Below are 21795 nucleotides of genomic sequence, written 5' to 3' on the forward strand. Positions count from 1 at the left end.
GTCATCAAGGTCTGAGACTTGGTGACGGGGACTTTCTTCGGGGTACGAACTAGGATCCGGTTGAAGATTCACAGCAACACCAATAGGATTGACATGCACTTTGGTAGGGACAGACGTGCCTTGGACATTTTGAGACTGTACCGGGGTAAACCCTGGAGGATAAAGTGGTTCTCCATTTATTTGCTCAAGGGCCTTTCTATGTTATGGGTTTCTCCCTTCCAACAAACTTGCCAACTTAGACAACATATCCTCTTGAGCCTTAAGCATATCCTCTCTCATTTTCCTTAGATCATCTTGCAACTGCAGTTGAACCTTTTCAATTTGAGCAATCCTATCTTCCATGGCTCTCTACCTTGTATTATAGTGATGCTTGGACTTCCCCAGTATTTCTCTGTCACAGTTCCTTCACGAGTTACTCTCATGTTTTCATGATTGATGCATGTAAAAATGCTTAAATTAAAGCAATGCGAATGCAAATGTGGATGCCAAATGAAAATGCAAAAAGGTGTTAATTCTAAAAGTGACCACTATAGAACAACATTTCATTTAGACAACAAGATTTCATTACACCATATAGCCAAAATACAATCGTGATTCGTCATCTTTTCATTTCCTTGAGCCGCACTCTTAATGGAATCTGACATTGCACCTCCAAAATAGTCGGCGTATTTTATCATCCTTGATGACGTTGGACGTCTTTAAATTGAATCTTGGGATCTCCATCTTCACTTTCAATAGAAAGTGCTCTTCAAGTCTTTGTGAAGGGTCTTTCCGTCCTTGGTATTACCGCATCTATCTCTTGAGGGAAAATCTTCAGCCTTCGCCCCTTTGAAAGAAGTCTTCGATCAACTTCAAACTTCCTTCATTCATCGGATGTCCTTCGTCATGAATCGTCTGAACGCCTCTGGATCTCTCGATTTTGATTACATGGTTAAGAATATCTTGCCTCATTATGACCAACCTTCTTATTAGTCAATCACTTGCGAATTAATACCTTTGGATGACATGAAGATGCAAATGCAATAAATCTTAAAAATAAAATAGACATAAAATGAAAATGGGTTAGTACACATAATAAAAACACCAAATAATAAACATCATAATCATTAAATAAAACCTACCCTCACATGCTGACTACCCAATCATGCTTAGTAGATCCTACCCAACATGATATCTACCCATGTTTTGTTGTTCACAAAAAATCCTAACCGCATGGTATCTAATTCAACCTAACCACATGATCTCTAGTTCGCATGCATTTATTCAAAAAAGAGAAAATAAATTACTCAAAAGCTTTTCCTTGTGTACCCTCCTCACGGGATTCTTAAGGTTCGGGTTAGGCTCGACCTAAGTTCAGGCTCTATGTTCACTATATGCTGGGTTCAGTTCTAAAGTATTAGGTTCTCGAATTGTCCTTGTCAGTGCCCCCTTGGGCTGCCAAACCCTCAATCCTGGCCCATCACAGGCTTTAGGGATCGAGTTCAATTTCGAGGGAATACACCTCCTTATGTCCATGCGGAGGTGAATACCATCACGAGGACCATAAGGCGTAAGCTCCAGGAGCGATCCACTATCCCATGCGGAGGTGAAAACCACACGAGGGAGTAGTCTCTCACTCCTACTTAATTAGGACAGAGCGGGGTTTTAGCTCATGTTATGCAAATGCAACTGTGCAGTATATGAGGAAAAGCGAAAAAAGACAACACACATTCACAAAACATTCAAAAATCAATCACCTCTTTCAACACAATAATTAATCTGAAACCAATAGCAAATAGATTAGTACAACTATTTATTTGTTAATCAAGTTATGAACAAACAATATTAAAACCAAACAGGGGATCAAAAAACAAATTAAAACGAATTTATAACTTTCAACTGCAAAAACAATTAATTAATCGACTATAGCCCTGACTCTCTAAAAAAATTCCCCAGCAGAGTCGTCAAGCTGTCGAAACGATTTTTTTTAAAAGGTGGAGGGGCGAGATTTTGAAAAACCGCGTCAATTTTAATTATTCTCGTTTGATTGAATTTTAAATTAAAAACAATACGATTTTAGAAAACCTCTCGTTTCGAAAATTTGGGATTTTATCACGAGTAAAAACGGTTCGAAGAGTCGCCACCAATCTTTGATTCGGGTGTGATCGGGCACCCAAAAATGTTTTTCCATTTTAACTAAAAAATTAATTTTAATTAAAATAACAAATTTAGGTCTACGTTACCAAAATTCGAGTTCGGGAGTCGGTTACGCGTGGGGAAGGATTAGCACCCCCACAGCGCCCTAAATCGGTACCTCGTAGATTAATTAATGTCTTTGCAATGAAATTTACAAATTCAATTTTAATTTGCTTTATGATCCCCAACAAAACAATAACATACATATTTACAACATTCATCAACACAAAAGCAGATTAAATTAAAATTACCCGACATTTAGAAAGATAAAGAATGTTCGATTATTTAAAAATATCGAGACGAGATCTTAAATCAGTTATAACAACCTTTTCTCGATAAATTTAAATAGCCGAACATTTCTTTTTCTTTCATTCCCAAATTTTTAAGTGATAAATCAATTTCTTATGTGTCACTGATGGGATACACTTTTAATTAAAAATCGTCAAAAGCGGACCTCGAATCAGTTATGACAGCCTACTTAGAACGATTTTAAACTAAAAGAGTATTACCCTTAGTCAAATTATGTGATGATGTCGAGTTATGCTCATGAGGATAACATGCTTACAAAATAAAAAAGTTACACCTTAACCTAATGCGTATGAACAACATGCTAGAAATAAAATATCCATGCATACATATCATGCTAGTTCGATCCTATGGCTAGTACACACTTAAGGTGAAACTAAACTAACCCTGCAACATGAAGAATGTCTTAAACAAAGGAGGTCAAAACATAAAAGTAAATATTTAAGGTTAAAATATGAAGAAAATAAACTACAGGGCTTTTTCATAAAAATTTCAATTCCAAATACTGCAAACATAATATAACCCAAGCGCTACATAGGACTAAAATGATAATTTCTGAAACTACACATCCAATGTAAAACAACATGAAAACAGGCCTCAACACGATATTGGATTAAAACAGAACGCGCGATAAATTAGAAAACAAAATTCACATTCCAATAATCTCGAATTAGGGACCAAAATAACAAAAAAATAAACTAGCCATACAAGAATAGGATTTAACCACTAAAATAAACAAACTTGCTAAGTGATTAAATTGTCGAATATCCAAAATTACATGTCACATTCGAAAATAAAATACAACATCAACTCAGGACTGAAATGTAACATACGTAACATAGAGAGCCAAAATTAAAAGATGGGAAAACCACGATTTGAGGACTGAAATACAACTGGTATAAAAAAGAAGGACCTCGCGCATGATTACCCCCAACTATCCTAAAACATGGATAATACCCCTGGATCGAAACGTTGCCGTTTTGGCCGTACCCGAAGCGACGTCGTTCCATCAGACACATATATGGGAAATTTAGGGTAAAACCTAAACCTAATTCACTCTTATTCTCAACCTCACCAACCAGACCCCGCCGTTTCCCCTATCTTTTCTGGTTTTCTCTCCCCCAAACCCTACTCTCTCATCAGAGAAACCCAACAACTTCCCTGGCCACCATGGCCGCCTCTATCAACTCCAACGAAGACCCCGATGAACGCCTCATCCCCTTTCTATCCTTAAACCTTCACTCTTAAGAAACCCACAACCCAAATCAAAGCTTCACAAAACCCTAACTGAAATCTCTACCACCCCTCAGGTTGAGAAAACCTCTCTGGTGACCACCCTCGCGACGGCCAGCAAGGCCGAGACTAAACCAGACCGAACCTCAAACCTCAAACGCTAAAACCACAACCCAACCCCAACGAGACCCCTGACGTTACCTGAAACCAAACAAGGAAACACTAGAAGACCAAAGGGCTTACCCTCAGCGGCTCACGGGATTCGGGTTTCAAGCGGCGGTGATGGTTTCTCTCTTCAACTAAAGGAGGTAAGGGTTTTTGTTTTGTTTTATCAAGCTTCTGGTTGTCGTTAATGGCTGGTAGATTAGGGTTTTTTTATGGATTTCTTTCTGTGGATCTCTTTGTTAGACTCTCTGTTGTTTGGTTGATAATGGCTTTGATGGGGTTTTTTCGGTTTGCTCTGAGTTTTTTTATTGCTGATGGGTTTCGTTTTCTCTCATTCCTACTGTTTGTTGATATTCTCTCGTTATCTTTTGGTTGTGTCCTCCTCCTTCATCCCCCCATTCTTTTGGTTGATATATGTCTCCTTTTCTTTTTGTTTCCTCGTAATCGCTGATGATTCTTGGATGTCCGCCCCCATCCCTATCTGCTTCCTTATTTGCGTGTTGCAGGTCATGGGCGTTTAGAGAGATGGAGCATAGTCTCGGTCTGCTCGAGTGTGGCCGACAAGCACGGGTTTACTTGGTGGATTCGCGCGTCGGTAGAGCACTGCCTCGGGCTTCTTCATGGTGGATCTGCACGATGGCTCATCATGAGCCGTTGGATCGTGAAACCAGATCCAACGGCCAATACGAGTTGCGGCGCTGGAACCGGCACAGAAAACCCTAAAGGTCCTTTGATCTGGATCGTTAGATGAGAAACAGATCTAACGGTCCAAAACAAACGGCGGCGGGACAAATGAGGGAGGCTAGGGTTTCTCTAACCCTAGCAGCTTGGGCTGCTATTTTAGTTTGGGCCTGCCTGGTCCAGCCAGATGTAACAAAACTCTTTTGTAAACCGAACCTGTAAACATAAAATATTTACTTAGTAAATTGATTTGCCATATTTATCCATGTAAATACATATAATCAGAAACATAGCCACAGATATATAAACAAACGTAAGGCAATTAAACACACTCATAATAATATAAATAGATAATCACATACAAAACTTCGGAATAATAACTAAATAGTAATATATATATATATAAAAAAACGGAGTAAGAATTCGAGTGAGAGCCCCGGACAAAAACGAGTGTCCACACTACCTTCATGCTTTTTTCCAGTGACTTACAAAGCTCATTTATTTTATATCTTCTTATTCTAATGATTTTTAAATTCATCTTTTAGTTCAACTAATAACTGTTAAGTGGTCTCATCTTATATTAGCTTTATTTACAGTTTGTTTTGTCTTTGTATTCAATTTTAGGGCCTCTGTACCTATTGCTATTAGTTCTAGGTTGGGTGATCAACAGAACTACCTTCTATTTGTTTAAGCCTTTTTGGACTTTACCTTTGAACCATGGTAATGTACTTATGCATCCTTCTTACCTGCAACCGAATCAAATTTTTACTCACCTTGGGTTCGCTGGACCTGGATCCGTTGATGTCCTCCACTTTTGGAATGACTGAATCTAATGGGAAAAAAATACATATTCTGAACAATGAAGGTAGTTGTGCTACAACATGGAATGGTAGCATTTATGTCAGCCTAGTGTGCTACCTTCAGGCTTTTTTCCAGTGACTTACAAAGCTCATTTGCTTGAGCAATGCAATCACTTGTTGGTTGAGGATTAGCCATTTTCATATAGAGGAATACAGGTCCCTATTTTGGTTACCTCATACGACAGGTTTTTCTATAGTGTCATTTACAGATGTCTCACCGTGTTTCAGGAACTTCATATGTTATTTATTACTGAATCCTTTTTTAAATTTAGTGTTTATGTTTTACAAAGATTATATTAGGTCTACATTTCTCACGAAAAATATTCTCTTCCTATTAGCATTTCATATCATAAAGTTCGATTCTGATTTTTATTATTTTAATTTTAGCTTTAGACATAACAATGAATCTCAAATATAAGATTTTTTGGACCTCAGAAATTCTGGAGAAGTTTTCTCATTCAGCTAGAACGTTTATAACATTATTTTTATCACATATCATACTACGCTAGTTCTTTCTTGTTTCTAGGATTTTTATTCCAATGGCTAGTTGTTTTACATGATACTTAATAATGCTGCTTCGTGCCCGTCTTTCCTACAAGTTTATATACACTTTGGTGGTGAACTGCTGACAAAAGGTTTTCTCTACCAATCTTGTGGTGCTTTGTTGGAACGTGAAAAATACTACAGTCGTATACAAAATTTTACATTTTTTCATTAATTTTTTGTATTAATTTTATTTTGATGGTTGTTTTGCATTTTGTGCTCAATTATATTTTTGAATAAGAAAAGGTTTTTTTCATTAAAGAAAGATGCAGTGATATCACATTATGAAGGAATACTCTTCTTTTTCTTTTAAAATTATACATATTTCTATTTTGGTCGCTTGTACTGGTCGATTCCCCCCTCCCCCATTTTCTACAGTTTCCCATTCAGAAATCTTTTCATTTTAAAACCATATTAAGGTTATTACATTGTAAGGAGTAACCCTAATTGCATGAGTGAGACTGTTTATAACATGAATTGAGTAAAGGTGTGTTTATTTTTCTATCTTTTTATTTTTTTCAGGTAGAGTCAGGTATAAATTTGCATCATTTTGGAACAGGAACCACACAGTACGAGCATTACAGCGTGCAACAAAAAACCACCATGCAATGTTGGAAGTTGAGAATAAGGTTTTTTTATGTTCTCCCTGTGATCTGTTACTTCTTATTTGATTCACATTCTGAAGGAACACTCTTCTTTTTCATTTAAAATTATACGTATTTCTATTTTGGTCGTTTGTACTGGTCGATTCCCCCCTCCCCCCTTTCTACAGTTTCCCATTCAGAAATCTTTTCATTTTAAAACCATATTAAGGTTATTATATTGTAAGGAGTAACCCTAATTGCATGAGTGAGACTGTTTATAACATGAATTGAGTAAAGGTGTGTTTATTTTTCTATCTTCATATTTTTCAGGTAGAGTCACGTATAAATTTGCATCATTTTGGAACAGGAACCACACAGTACGAGCATTACAGCGTGCAACAAAAAATCACCATGCAATGTTGGAAGCTGAGAAGAAGGTTTTTTTTTGCATGTTCTCCTTGTGATTTGTTACTTCTTATTTGATTCTTTCTTTTGAAGAACTTCACTCCTGATTTTTTATTATCACTTTTATATGGACATAAAATTAGTTTTCCTATCATCTTTAGAAACAATGAAAATTAATAGCTGAAGGCTTTTCTTTCTCCCCAAAAAGATGGCCTTTGATATTCAACTAGTGATGAAACAATCTTATTCTTATTGTTTTCTCCATCTACTGTGAGAGGAGAATTTAATTGTAAATGCATTTTGAAGAAGCCATATATATATGTACTTCCGTAATCAGAATTCACTAAATTGGGTGAAAAATGAAGAATTTTGCTTGTGATGGATTGGAGAACTTGAGAATACTGTGGGAGCTCAAAGAAAGGGGGTAAAGATCGAGACTGAGAAATATTGGTGCTGGGAAATGTTATTTATATAAGTTGAAGAGGTAGGGAAATGATGGTTTGTGTTCAACGAGTAGGATTAAAATTGTAAAAGAAACAAGAACATATGGGAATATGTGGCTGGAAAGATTGTAAAAGCTGAATAATAAAGGGAAGTCCTTAACTGAATTGATACAATACAGTTTAGGAGGCAGTGTTCCAACTGCGATATGCCCCAATGATGTGTTTCAACTACCCAGGAAACAAAGTTACATGGTTAGATCAATGAGAATGTGCAGGGTGAATACAATTGGTTGTAAATGCAAATATTATAACAGCTCTGAACTTTTTGCTTTTATGTCCACAAAATGATTGTTTCTGGTCTCAATCCTTGTTTGCTTGTATTTATGTTAATTCCCCCCTTTTGAACCAACTGATTAGATGAAAATATATTTATTTGATTTATTTTGCCAACATGTAGGAGCGAGCAGCATCAGCATTGCGTGCAAGCAGTAGTAGAAGGCAAGCTCCAACTCCTCCAGATAAAGAATCTAAACCTAAAACTGAAAAAATACCTTTTATCAAAGAACGGGTTCTAGTTGGCATCTACAATGTATGCATCCTATCTTTTTCTGCCTTTGTGGGTTTTATTATGATGTGAATTTATATGCTTATGATTCATGAATGTTTCCTGCAGGATGTATTTCCTTGCACAGCTAAGAAGCTTTATAATTTATTATTGAGTGATGACTATAATTTCACAAACGAATATCGCTCATCACAGAAAGCCAAAAATCTTACAGTAAGATAAGATCATTTTAGTATTCTTCCATGGTTATTCTATTAAACATGTCTTTCGTATTATTGTGCATTTTATGCTGATATGCTTGTCTTAGAATCATTTATATTGCTTGTAAAATCCAACTGTCGAGGTTAAACTTGATTTAAACATCTCCAAACTTTTGATGGTATAAACATGGCATCTTTTCCCTCATATAAATTAGTGGTAATCTTCCAAGGGATTTCTTCATCCCTAGTTGAATGAATTGAAAGTTTGAACCCACTCTGTTGTTCTACTTTCAGATGGGACAGTGGCATGCTGCAGAAAATGTGAAGGTCAAGTGAGAGAGATTACATTCAGATCCATTAGTAACAATCCTATGTGCCCTCCAGACAGTGCCATGACTGAGGATCAACATTTTGTTTTATCATCAGATAAGAAAAAGCTTGTATGACCTATTTTTTCGTCTGTTTAGTAATTTATTACTTAATAAACTTAAGGTTGTCTTACTTATTTAATGAAAAAAACTTCAATGTTTGTGATACATATGTTTGATTGATTCTATGTTTAGTGAAAAAAACATCATTTGCATCTTTATTGTAGATTCTATGTTTGGTTGATTTAATTGAATTTACTCAATTTCTTTCTTCTCGTAGGTTTTTGAAACTGTACAACAGGCACATGATGTTCCGTTTGGCACCTACTTTGAAGTAAGTATTAGCTGGGTATCTTTATTCTTGATTTGGAATATAGTTTTATACCCCACATTTTTGTTTTGTTCAAGGTCCCTGCAGTCTCATTGTTGCCTGTGCAAGCAATATTCCCCTTCTTTCTTATTATTTTCCGGTCTGATTTGGTTCCTCACTCCAATGAATAAATAATTCAAACTCTGATCCCAAAACAAACAAACAAATAAAAGATAACCACGGATTGTTACTTACAACAAAATCATCCTCTATTTGTGTCGTATTCTTTGAGGAAAATAAACTGAACTTTGATCCATAGAAACAGAATAAATCAACCCTTTTAGTGAAAGCATTGCTACTATTGGATGCAATTTTTGTATATACTACAAAATAGGAAGTGTGTCTACAACTAACATTAGTATTACAGATGATTATGGTACCAAACTACCAATGGCATCAGCATTCTGCTAAATCCAACTCGCTACTTTCACATAGTTCAATATGAGACTTCCAAGTTGGCCATACATATGGAGATTATGCCAAACTACCAATGGCATCAGCATTCTGCTAAATCCAACTCGCTACTTTCACATAGTTCAATCTGAGACTTCCAAGTTGGACTCTTTAAGTTCTTGTGGCTGGGTTGTGTCCCCTTGGGGACATCTTTTGACATTTTTGCGTTGGCTTTAGTTTTGCATCTAATCGAACTTTTGTTGAGATATGGCCTTCCAGAGATTTGTGTCTCTCATTACAAGTTATACCGACATAATATTAGCTCTTAATGCATGCATCAGTCTATAATGAAAGTAATGAACATCTTCAAGCAGTTTATGAGTTTGAAAACATGTCTTTTCTTTTCCTCAACAACAATGAATTGATGTTTCAATTTTCTGTAGGTGCACATTTTAAGAAAAGGTGTGTGATGCAATCGAAAATTAAGTCAGGCGCTGTCGAAGAGGTATTGCTATAGCTGAACCATGGTCTTCACTGATCATATCAACGAATCCCATACTTTGAAAACCTTTTTTTCTCCCTACTTTCGTATTAGCCTTAAAATTCGAAGAGGTTGTCTTTAGTATTTTTACCATCTTTGCGCAGTACAAGAAAGAGATTGAGACAATGTTAGATGTTGCACGTTCGAATATAAAGTCACATATTGCCAGAGGTGAGACCGATAACTCATCGTCGCCACCCTCAGTTACAAACGATATCAGCTAACTGGGGTAATCAATTTCCTTCGATTTTATTGTATAATTTCTTATCTCTCTCCTTTTTTTTTGTAATTTTCTATATGAAAATGTTAGTCATATGTATAGGTACCATGGTTTTTCTTTGCCAAGGTATAGATTTATAATGTAACTTAAAAAGGTTTCCACGGAAGCGAAAGTAACAGAGAATGGTTATTGTAATGCATTTTCTCAATGCAATAGGCAAATGGCAACGATAATGTTCATATTTAATGAATAATATCCCTTAAACGTTGCTACTTCTTGTAACCCTTTGATACTTTGAAATATATGAATACTTTTAGAAAATGAATATTTTGGAATAAAATTAATGTAAAATTGCTAAGACAAATATATGTAGGGATGAAGCTATGCATCGTACCGGGGCATTACTCTCAATTTGTTATTATTGAAAAATATATATGAATACATATTTATTTAGATATTTCAATTTTTAATTTATCTAAATTTTTTCTTATTTTTTATATTTAACTATTTTATGTCTCTTGAGTTAATATTCTGACTCCGTCTTTGAATATATTATTAGATATCTGCTACTAGTAAAAGATGCGTATAAGAATGTTGACATGTGTCCCTAATATATTTGTAACATTGAACATAATTTTTATATATGAACGAGTTTATGATAGGATCATTGTAAGATTCACGGGATTTATGTCCACTATTTTAAACTCATTGAATATATATATGTAAATGTTATTAAATTCGTTGAATATATAAGAAGTAACAGCGGTAGAACCACGTTTATGAGGACGGAATCATGATTTTAATTTAAGGAGACAAAGTATAAATACTCATAAAATATGAGGATATAATATATAATTAATTATAAAAGATGAGAACGATAAGATTAAATAAAGAGCTTTAATTTAATATATACATATAATTTTAATAAAAAAAATTAGAAGTGATAGTGGCCTTGGATGAAACTATGTTTCATCCGTGAATGTCATATTCAGGGTAATTGCACATTTTGAAATTCAAACTTCTAATTAATTATTTATTTTATAAATTATATATATCTTAAAATTTAATTTATATCTATCTTGAAGATATTTTTTTAATATATGAGTATTTACTCTAAAAAAATATTTTTTTTATTGTCCTCCCGATTTTAAAGCATTGCCTTGACTAATCCAAACTGACTCGCGTTGCACCCTTAAATTATTTATGGCTAAATTAGAACAAACATATTTGACCGATCATGAGTTTTAAACTCACTAGAATCATTCTATTTTTCACTAAAGTTTTTTTCCCTCTCTTTTTGATACTATTAGAATTACATTTAGAATTTGTTAAAGAAAATTGTGGCTGAATTAACAAAATGCCGTTGGGAACATGCACCATGTGTGGTAGTACAACGAAGTGAGAAAACTTTGACTTATTAGTATTAACAAAAAGTCCAAACTCTGCATTAACGTCATTGTTGAACTTTGACTTTCACACCCTACTTCACTTACAAACCTTCTCAAAATTCTCACCAACTACTTGAATTAGAGTTTTCAAAGTATTAAAATTTGAGTTTTTTTAATTAAAAATATAATTTTAAGTTTTTATTTTATTTTAAATACAAATTTAAAAATATTAAAAAAGCGACAAATATTAGTAATGAAATTTTTAACGACTAAGAGGAATGAGACACCTAAATAATAACACTAGACATTTAAATTGATTCAAAAAAGTATGAATTTAGGGGTGAAGATGAACCGACGACGATGAAGATGAAGATGAAGATGGGCGACGCGTGTTGACATGACAACCGACGACGATGACTAGTGATGAAAACTGACGATGGGCGATGACGACGATGAATGGCGAGTAGAGACGTTAACTTTGACTGAATTTAAGGGTCAGTTCATATTTTATATAGAGTTTAAGAGTTAGATTAGTATTTTATGTAAAATTTAAGGTCAAATTAATATTTTTGTCTAAATTCAGAGTTCAAATTAAAATTTAACCATTTTTACCAACAATAAGGACCAAAGATAAAAGTGACCAAAACTAAAAACTTTTTAAATCGGTGACAAAAACTGACGAATAAAAAACGTAAGATATCACTTGTATAATTTACCCTTAATAAAATTCATAATAATATTTGATATTTTAATTGTTTACGGAATGATATTGTGCCAACCCTACCTATGTTAAGCTCATGAATTTTAGAAGTTACCAAAGGCTCGGCCAGACCCGTCAATGTAGTGTCACCTATGATTATTTTCTTGTTACGAAAAAAACAGTATTTGTTTATTGAAATTTCGAGTTCGGCATGACGTTATATAATATATAGATCAAGTTGGGAGATACTATTTTAGGTAAAAAAATCACTAATCCAACCCGACCTTATATAAATTGTTAATTACTCATTTATATTTATAATATATTAAAGTTTTAGAGGTTTTTTTATTTTTATAATGTTAAATATTATTTAATAGTAAAAAATGTAGTAATTATTATAAATCGATTATTTTAATCATTTAAAATATAATAAATGATTATAGATATATTATTATTATTAATATTATTTTAATTATTAAAATATTATTAATATTGTACAACCCTGTCTAAGCTAATGGGTTTTTAAAAGGGCCCATCAAAATAGTATAACCAATGATCAGTTTGTATTGAAGTTTTTTGTTACAGAAAAACGTTGACGTTACCTGTTATAAGTTTGTCTGTCTTGGTTTTCTTTCGTTTTAGTTCTCATCTTCTTTCCCCCAAACAAAATCATCTATTGAAAACACAAAGGAAATAGAGAAGATAAAGAGGGAGATGCAGGGGTTGATCAAAACTAGAACCGAATTACCAGAGATGTTGGTGTTGGAGATTCTCTCAAAGCTTCTGTTAAATCCTTGACCCGTTTCAGGGGTGTTTGTAAGCCCTGGTCTTCATCTTTTGAAACCCCTCATTTCATTACCAAACATCATCAGAACAACCTCAAAAACAATAACCTTAATCTCCTCCTCAAACGTTGTCATGGTGGCACCCCTGATGACATCCATTATTTCTCAACTTTCGACCGAGAAAGACCAAAACTTTAGAGTAAAACACAATATTCCTTACCCTTTTTTGAGAATTTTGTGGATGGACCTTTCGTTCATGGCCCTTGTAATGGAATATTGTGTTTATCAGAACGAGGTAGTACTGGTCAGAATGTGCCCTTTGGAACCCATCTACCAGAGAGTTTAAAATCCTTCCTCAATCAACAGTCCACGCCCTCCTGGACTACTGGATTTCTCTAGTTTTAATTTCCTTGGTTTTGGGTATGATTCTCAAACCGATGACTTCAAATGTATAAGATATGTTACTAATTACTTTGAAGAGAATCTAGATGAAGGGTTGTTGGCAGATTGGACCAGACAAGTTGAGTTATATTCGCTTAAAAGCGATTCATGGAAGGAAAATTCATTTCCTGGGGTTTATGCTTTGCTTCTATTTTGTTTAATAATTATGTCAATGGGTTTATTTTGCGAGCAATTGCAGTTGATCACCATATTCTTTCGTTGATATGGTTAATGAAAAGTTTTCAACTTCACCACTGCCTGAATTTGGTGGGAGTTTAGAACAATATTATTTGGAACTTTTGGAATTCAATGGATTGCTTGGTGCTCTTTTTTACCCAAGGGAAGTAACTGACAAGTCTTTTGATTTATGGGTTATGAATGGGTCATGGACTAAACAATTCATGTTGAATCTGTTGTTGGATTAGAGGCCTTTGGGGTTTTGGAAAAATGGCGAGTTTGTTTCTCGAGAGCTCGGATCAAGAACTAGTTTTATTGATCCGTCCATACAAGAGCTTAGAAAGCTGTATTCCCGCTTATAAGGAACAATGCACATTGTTTGCTTATGTTGAGAGCTTGGTTCCATTGAATGGAAGATCAGAGCATGAGGAATGTATAATACGACGGCCAGCCGTAGGTGAAACAAATTGATGTTGAACATTAAGTCGGATGGGGAGCTACAACAAAATAGGTAAGATTTAATGGGATTTGGTCTCTTCCTATGCACTTTATGTCAACTATATTGTCTAGTGATGTTCTCAAATATTGTTGTTTTTATTTGAATTGTATATACATGCCCTAGGTATTGACTTGTTTAGGTTTCTCTTTGCTTTTGGTTATTTTAGTGGATGTACAAAATTACGTCCTATAGATTTTCTTAGTTGTTAACTCTGATATGCAGTTTTATTGACCTGCGTATCATGATTGCATGTGCATATATATGCCACACACGGAGTGCTCTTCGAACTTGAATTTGCTTCTGAGAGCTCAACGTCCCCAATAGTTTGAATGTAATTGAAGTTGAACATAGGAACTATTATTATTATTATTATATGTACTTTAGATCCAATGAAACAGTGTCATGGTTTGGTCTTGTTTTGTGTGAAGCCATTGTTAAGGGTATTGCAGGGGTAAATGGGTAGTACTACTTTCTTGAAAGCGTTTCGTTTGTGGAATATTTCTGGAAATTGTTGTCTTTTTCTGCATATATATGATAATTCATATGAGCTTCTGTTTGTGCTTATAAGAGTTAGCTTTGGTTTGCATGTTTGTTTTTCCAATTTAAGAGTTGGAATTCAAGACCTTTTTGTGTGTGATGATTTTCATTCTTGACCTTAGTTATTTGTTTTAGAGGTAAATGGATTGCAGTCTTGCAGAGGTCTTGTTTTAGGTTGTTTGTGCTTGGATGTGAGTGTCGAATATGAGTATTTTGATAGTTTTTTCATGTTGTTGGAGGGTCCTTATAGGATTATTCTCGTACCTATATCCGAAATGTACGAACACAGGATACGGGATACCTGTAGAATTGAATTATAAGTTGGTGGTTGTTTTGGTGATTTGTTTCTTGGTTCTAGTTACAGCTCAACCCCCCATACATTTTTATAAACTCAGTCTCCAATGGCCTCTTGCTGTGTGTAATTCCGGCAGAATGGTTGTGGTACTCCCATCCCGACTGTCTTAACCATCCACGTATATGGCCTCAAGATGCCACGACGTTCCGATTCCCCCTTACAACGCAGCCACTAATCCCTGTTACTCCAACCGGTTACTAGCTTTTGGGAGACTGAATGGTTAAAGCATGGAACATGTTCTGATTACCCTAATATCCTCTTGATTACTTCAAATCTGCCTTAACGCTTAGACAAGGCTTAACAATCCAGGTGAGTATGTTTCCTTTGTACTTGCTTTTATATCTTCTGTTATGAGTTTATGTATAAGATGGTTGAAAAGTTGGAATGATGTAATATCTATGGGTTTTCACTATCATATTATTATTATTATTACCCTAATAATCCTCTTGATTACTTCAAATCTGCCTTAACGCTTAGACAAGGCTTAACAAATCCAGGTGAGTATGTTTCCTTTGTACTTGCTTTTATATCTTCTGTTATTGAGTTTATGTATAAGATGGTTGAAAAGTTGGAATGATGTAATATCTATGGGTTTCACTATCATATTATTATTATTATATACAACAATTTTTAAGATTAAATAGTTGATAATTCATCTTCCTAACACAATTTCTAACTTATTTTGATTCAGCTACGGGACTTACACCAGGAAACCGTTATATGGTTCAAGATGTTATAAAAATAATTCAGAGCCATACAAAAGCATCACCTGAAATTGCTTGTAACAGAAACAAACTGGAGGACTGCAACTGTGGGAGATTCGTTTGTGTTACGCTCGACCGACTTCGTCTTCCCAAGTGATTACAAAGATTCAAAACTGCCCACATCGATTGCCATTTAAAAATGGTAAAACTACAGGTCCCTGCAAATTGTTGACAGATTTGTAGTTTTTCCCATATAAAAACTTTAAATAAAGGTTGTAGTAAACCTTCAAACTTATGATGTTTGTAATAAATAATAAAATTAACTTTAAAAATATAAGTGTTTAAATTATAAAAACAATAAATAATAAATAATATATCGATTTAAATCAAACCCATTCCTTGATAGTTTTAATTAATTTTCCTAGTGTATCTTCATCAGCATGCACTAATGAAAAAAAAACATTAACCTCAAAGAATAGGAAGTAAAAGAAAAATGATGTTGATAGTGACATACTTTCTTATGTTAATTTAATCTTAATCAACCCTAAATTAGGAGACCTACTTTTATAAAGTATTTTCTAAAAATAATAAAGGCTTTATAATAAATTTATCGTATCAAATTAGACGATAATTAACTTCTATAATCGAATTGATTAAATGCAGCTTAATCCGAGCACCGAATTAAAACGACGAAGGTGTCGGACTGCATTTTCGATACCAGAATCCTACGGACCAAGGCCTAATAGTTTTTGCCTACAAACATCCTGTATTAGTGCATTAGGAAATTTTGTACATCCGATATTAAGTTGGTTACCTTTTAAACTCCATTCAAGTGATGTTCAAAGACTATCGGTAGCCGATGAAAAATGTCAATTGAATGGTGAGATAGCCTTGTCGAATTTTGGCGATGTGGTCTTGATGGGAGCCCAAATATCGGCACCGTTGCTACGAGCAACTCCGGCGGTATACGATATTGGAACGAGGCATAGTCCTTGCCTTCTCAGGCTATAATGCTCTACATCCTGGAAGAAAAACCGATTTAAAATCCGACCATAATTTTCCAATGATGGCTCCCTAAATTCATGGTTCCATTGTGTTTCAACATAAATGATGACAAATGGTTGAGCATGAGAAGTAAATAGGGCTTTATGTTTACATATCCTAATTTCTTTGTGTACCTGGTTCCGCTTGCATGTTATTTATCGGCCCGGTTTGAAGATACGGAGCACTCAAAACCTGACCAAGGTCATAGCCATTAATATGTTACAACGATAATTAAAATCATAACTGCAACTGGTAAATCATAAGCCATTAATAGGCTGTATATGTTCACTGAATTTTCAATTGCTGATTTAGAAGCATGCATTTAGAAATTGCAACTAACACCAACTAATACGCATGCTATGATAATTTAGGTAAAACGGACAAGAAAAACCGACCTTAACTTGTTCGTGAAGAAACCGTATGTATTCCATTGCTTCCAAGAGAACAGAAGCTGTATCTGTTAAAATAATTAGTATGCAGAAAGAAGAAATGAAGAGATGAAACTCTGCATTGCTAGAAACCAATTTGACATTGCAGATAAAATAATAATAGCAGAAGACGCAATCGTGACCATATTCGAGAATATAACCCCTAAAATAAGTCGAGAGAATGTAGTTTATGCCATGCGGATATAAATTAGGCATCTTCCTTCGAAAAAGGGTTAGTATAACTATGAAATGACTAGAAGATATATATCCTAAGAGGAGACTAAATTTGAGTAAAGAAGGCTAAATACCTTGGTGGGGATCGATAAGTCGGACTTCTGTCGTTTCGATGCCAAAGAAGTGAAACTGGTATGATCAACAGAGCAAGGGCTCCTTTTGTTTTCCATCATCGTTCCGATCTCTATCCAGTTTTCACTAATTAAAAAAAAACAGTATCACATACTGAAATAACACCATGATCAGAAACTCATCTGACTTCATTCATCAAGTGAACTGTCATGAAAAGGTACCAAAGATATCAATGCTTAAAGATGCAGATTATCGAAGAACATTCATCTTATAAGACCATCTAATCAAGAATTGAAAGCTTTGAAATCATCAGCATCTAACTAATGTGACATGAAATCATCCATGTAAGCATGATTATATAAACGGTTCAAACTTGTTTACATATTTTCCCTCAATCTCAGCTCGTTCAAGATTCAATGCAAGAGCAAAACTAAAGCAATCAAAACCAATAACCCTCGGAATATATAAAATTCGCCGGAAAAATCGAATACCGTCGTGAACTTATAGGTATTCGTCAATATTCATGATTATATAAATTTGGCTTTTAAGAAATATCGTCTCGAATAATTGATGTTTTATTCTTCAAATAAGTATAATATAATTTGTATTCCCTAACATAAAATCATACATCGGTCATTGAATATTACTTATAGGTATAAGTATATATGAAATCTTTAATTAGGAATTCTTTTTTATTTATATATTTTAATTTTAATTTATATATTGGAATATTATTGTTGCGTTGGTTTATAGTAGCTAGGGAGGAAAAGAATTTAATGCAGATCCTAAGTTAACATGAACTTGAGATGTATCCTAAAGTCATTGTTGAAGATCATTTTGAGCAGGCAGAGGCTACATGATGCTAATCATGTCTCTCCAAAGGTTTTTATAATTATAGCAAGTGGTATGTTTGGGGTAATTAATGTCGTTGAACACATGCTTGGCCTTGGCTTCCCATTCTACAATAATCATGCATCATATTTCATTTCGGTAGTTGGGTGACTTAATTTATATGTTCATTTAATGGATGAAAAATATAACTTTATTTAAATTATTATAAATAAATTTTTAATATAAATATAATTAAATGAGAATAAGTTTATCTCGTCCGTCGTTGACTGTTCACTTCTTTTGATTTAGACGGAGGTCGCATTTAGTAAAAGTATAACTGTTGGTTGGTATTTTTCTGTGAGAGAATTGAAGGGATGGGAGTGTGTGAAGATGATTGTGGAGAACACCAACTTCTAGTTATAATTGAGAGGTATTTATAATGACTCTAGTTGACGGTGTTAGACATACGATCATTATGACTATTCGTAGGTCAACAAGCTAAATAGATTGAGTCGTCAGATCTTGAATTTTGTACTGATTGTAAAGATAACAATTAATCGATTAGGTACCGATTTTAAAATGTTGTGAGGGTGCTAGTAATTCCCTATATGTAACCGACTTCGAGCATTTTTGATATACATACATTACTATTATACCAATAGCACCACAAGTGGATTAGTTGAGCAACTAGTCATTTTTCTAAAGAAATAGAAAAACCCATTAAAGAAAAAGGTCCACATAAGTTTGAAAAGTAATACGCCCGCCGATTCACCAGGTTCTATCACTGAAAGGCTCTATCATACTCAAAAAAAGAGTTTGATCCTGACTCAGAATGAACGCTAGCTATATGCTTACCACATGCAAGTCAAACATTGTTTTCAAGGAGCTAAGAGGAAGGAAAAAAGGCTACTAGCTAAAGGTAGCTTGTCTCGCCCAGCGGGTGAGAACTGTTTGAGAACAAAGCGGCGAATGGGTGGTAACGCGTGGGAATCTACGGAACAGTTTGGGCTAAATCAAAAAGTTGTTTTAATAAATAAAATATATTACAATTTTTAAACTCCCATAAAATAAAATAATTGAAAAGTTCACGTGCGACAATTAATATATGGCTAAGAAAAGTTATTATTTTGTTATTATTTTTAACAAATCGATAAAAATTATCAGAAACATTATTATTTCTACTGGTTTTGTATTATTGGGCACTTTACCAGTTTTGTTAACATATCCGGTAAAGTGTTATCGGTTTTGTTATTTTTTTCTACGGTTTTGTTATTATTGGGCATTTTACCGGAAATGTTAAAAAACATTAATGTTTTAGGTAGAAACAATAATGTTTTAGGTAATTGTTTTTATAGATTTTGTTAAAAAAAATAATAACAAAACCGATAGCGCATTTCCTTACCGTATATTAAGGTCGCCCTACGGTAGAACTTCCAAAAATAAATCTCCAATGTTTCTAATAAATTTATATTTTTTTTAAATCTTGAAACCATATTGAATTTATTAAAACAAAGAAGATACAGCCTTAATAATGTGACTGATTAAAGAGAGAATTTTAGGGACTATGCCTAGGCATGTAAATGAACTGAACATTTAGCGAACCGTTCATGAACCGTGCGGCGGGAAGTTCGTTTATGTGCGTTTATTTATTAAATGAACGAACATGAACAAGATTTACGTTCGTTTAATTAAATGAACGAACATGAACAAAGGGCTCGTTCGTTCATTTACGTTCGTGAACGTTCGATTATATGTTCGTTTATGTTCGTTCATTTATGTTCGTTCATTTATGTTCGAACAGAGGGCAAGTTGAATATGTTACGAAGATTATTGAAGTTGTTTGGATTTCAAGAAGATTGTTTTGTTGAACAAATTAACTTTAAGATTTTATTATGTTCATATAGCTTATTTATGATTTATGTATGTTTTTTTCGTATTCGAACAAATTAACTCTAAAGTTGCAGGTTATATTAATGAATTTTAAGTTGTTATTCTTGTTGTTTATTTTTTTTACATTCGTTTGTTGTGTTCGAATAAGTTTTTTTTTTGTTTGTGTTGTTCGTTTATTGTGTTCGTTTATGTTCGTTCGTTCGTGTTCGTTTATGTTCGTTTATTTATTAAATGAACGAACATGAACAAGCTATATTCCTTAATGAACGAACATGAACAAAAAAAAATTTTGTTCGTTTATATTCGTGTTCGTTTATGTTCGTTTATTTATTAAATGAACGAACATGAACATACCTCCGTTCGTGTGCGTTCGGTTCGTTTACATGCCTAACTATGCCCACCAAAAAACTCAAACATAAAATAAAATAAAAAAGAAAACTCAAAGACATAATAACAGTCGAAGTATTCTTTTGAATCTGACATTCATCGTTCATAGTAACATAGTGATCGTCAATAGTACTCATTTGTCTCAATCAAACTAAATGTTTTACAAATGATGGAGTAACGAACGAATCAAAGTAAATGCTTCGCAAAATAGATCTGAATACATCGATAAACAATCACAAAAGAGAATCTAACTACTGAAAGGTCATTGACAATCACAAATCATATACAAACGAAAATTGCAAATCTATTAGAGAGGTAGGCAAACAACGTGCTATAAGATAAAAGAAACGTACCACAATATCGAAATAAAACGGTAAGACTGATGTCATCACCAACAAAATCAAAAGAAAAATAGGTAGAGTTATAATAATTTATATTTAATTATAAAATACGTGAACGATAAACCAATATTTGCAATCTAATGATAAGCTAAGGGACGGCAAAGGCAATTATGTTTACAGACTATAAAGATGAATAAATCATGATTAACCTTTCCATGGCAATCTTTATGGAATACTTTAAGTTGAAATACATTACTCTTCATGCATTTACAATTTAATCCTTTCATTTTTATTTTTTCAAACACTTCCTTTAATTTTCATATTTAAAGATCCAATCTAATTATTAAAACTGAATTTTTTTTTTGAATTTGTTGATGTGATATTTTAAATAAAAATACCAGCTCAGCATTCATTTAACAGAAAAGTAATAATCTGAATAATAATATTACTTAACAAAATTATGGGTATAGGGATTTAAAAATATTTTAATCAATTATTTATTATTTAACCTCTGTAATATCGTTAAAGTATGAGCCCTACCTAAAACTAGATGAATTTTATATGCCTAAAAGCTAAAATCCACCAAATGGTGGGCTTTGTTTGGCAGCTAGTACAATTTATTTTTTATATTATATATGATGATTGATTGCTCTAATTTTATAAAAGAAAATATTAATAGATCATAGATTTAATATAGCGTTATAAATTAAACAAATTGCATTCGAATATCACTCTTAAAATAAACTTATATAACATCTAATCTGAATTAATAAATCAATAGATTAAATATAAATAATTAATTAAAAAAATGTTAGAACGTGGGTGGTATAATATCACAAACTCGGGTTCACACACCACAAATGCTAGATGTGTGAGTGTTTAATATCGAAAGGTTGAGAATTATCTTTGAACAGATACTGTCTTGTACTT

At 33.6% G+C, this 21795-nt stretch overlaps 1 protein-coding gene, 1 long non-coding RNA gene and 1 pseudogene across 3 annotated transcripts in view; 2 read left to right on the forward strand and 1 right to left on the reverse strand.

Moving 5' to 3' along the window:
* Window positions 1–21795, forward strand: part of LOC120168965 (protein SICKLE-like) — a 90341-nt gene that overhangs the window by 25109 nt on the left and 43437 nt on the right. The window lies entirely within an intron of this gene.
* The window catches only part of LOC120168972, a 102666-nt pseudogene that overhangs the window by 21409 nt on the left and 59462 nt on the right, over window positions 1–21795 (forward strand).
* LOC120168973 lies at window positions 15797–17571 on the reverse strand. Of its 2 annotated transcripts, XR_005520628.1 has the most exons (5): window positions 17419–17569; window positions 17078–17139; window positions 16817–16874; window positions 16453–16660; window positions 15797–15811 (listed from the first exon to the last, which is right to left on the reverse strand). It is a non-coding gene; the product is annotated as an uncharacterized LOC120168973 (long non-coding RNA). The 2 variants fall into 2 exon arrangements; XR_005520627.1 differs by lacking the exon at window positions 15797–15811 and having other exon boundaries at window positions 16477–16660; window positions 17419–17571.

Source organism: Hibiscus syriacus, unplaced genomic scaffold, assembly GCF_006381635.1.
Source record: "Hibiscus syriacus cultivar Baekdansim isolate YM2019G1 unplaced genomic scaffold, ASM638163v2 tig00111741_pilon, whole genome shotgun sequence".
Lineage (NCBI taxonomy): Eukaryota > Viridiplantae > Streptophyta > Magnoliopsida > Malvales > Malvaceae > Hibiscus > Hibiscus syriacus.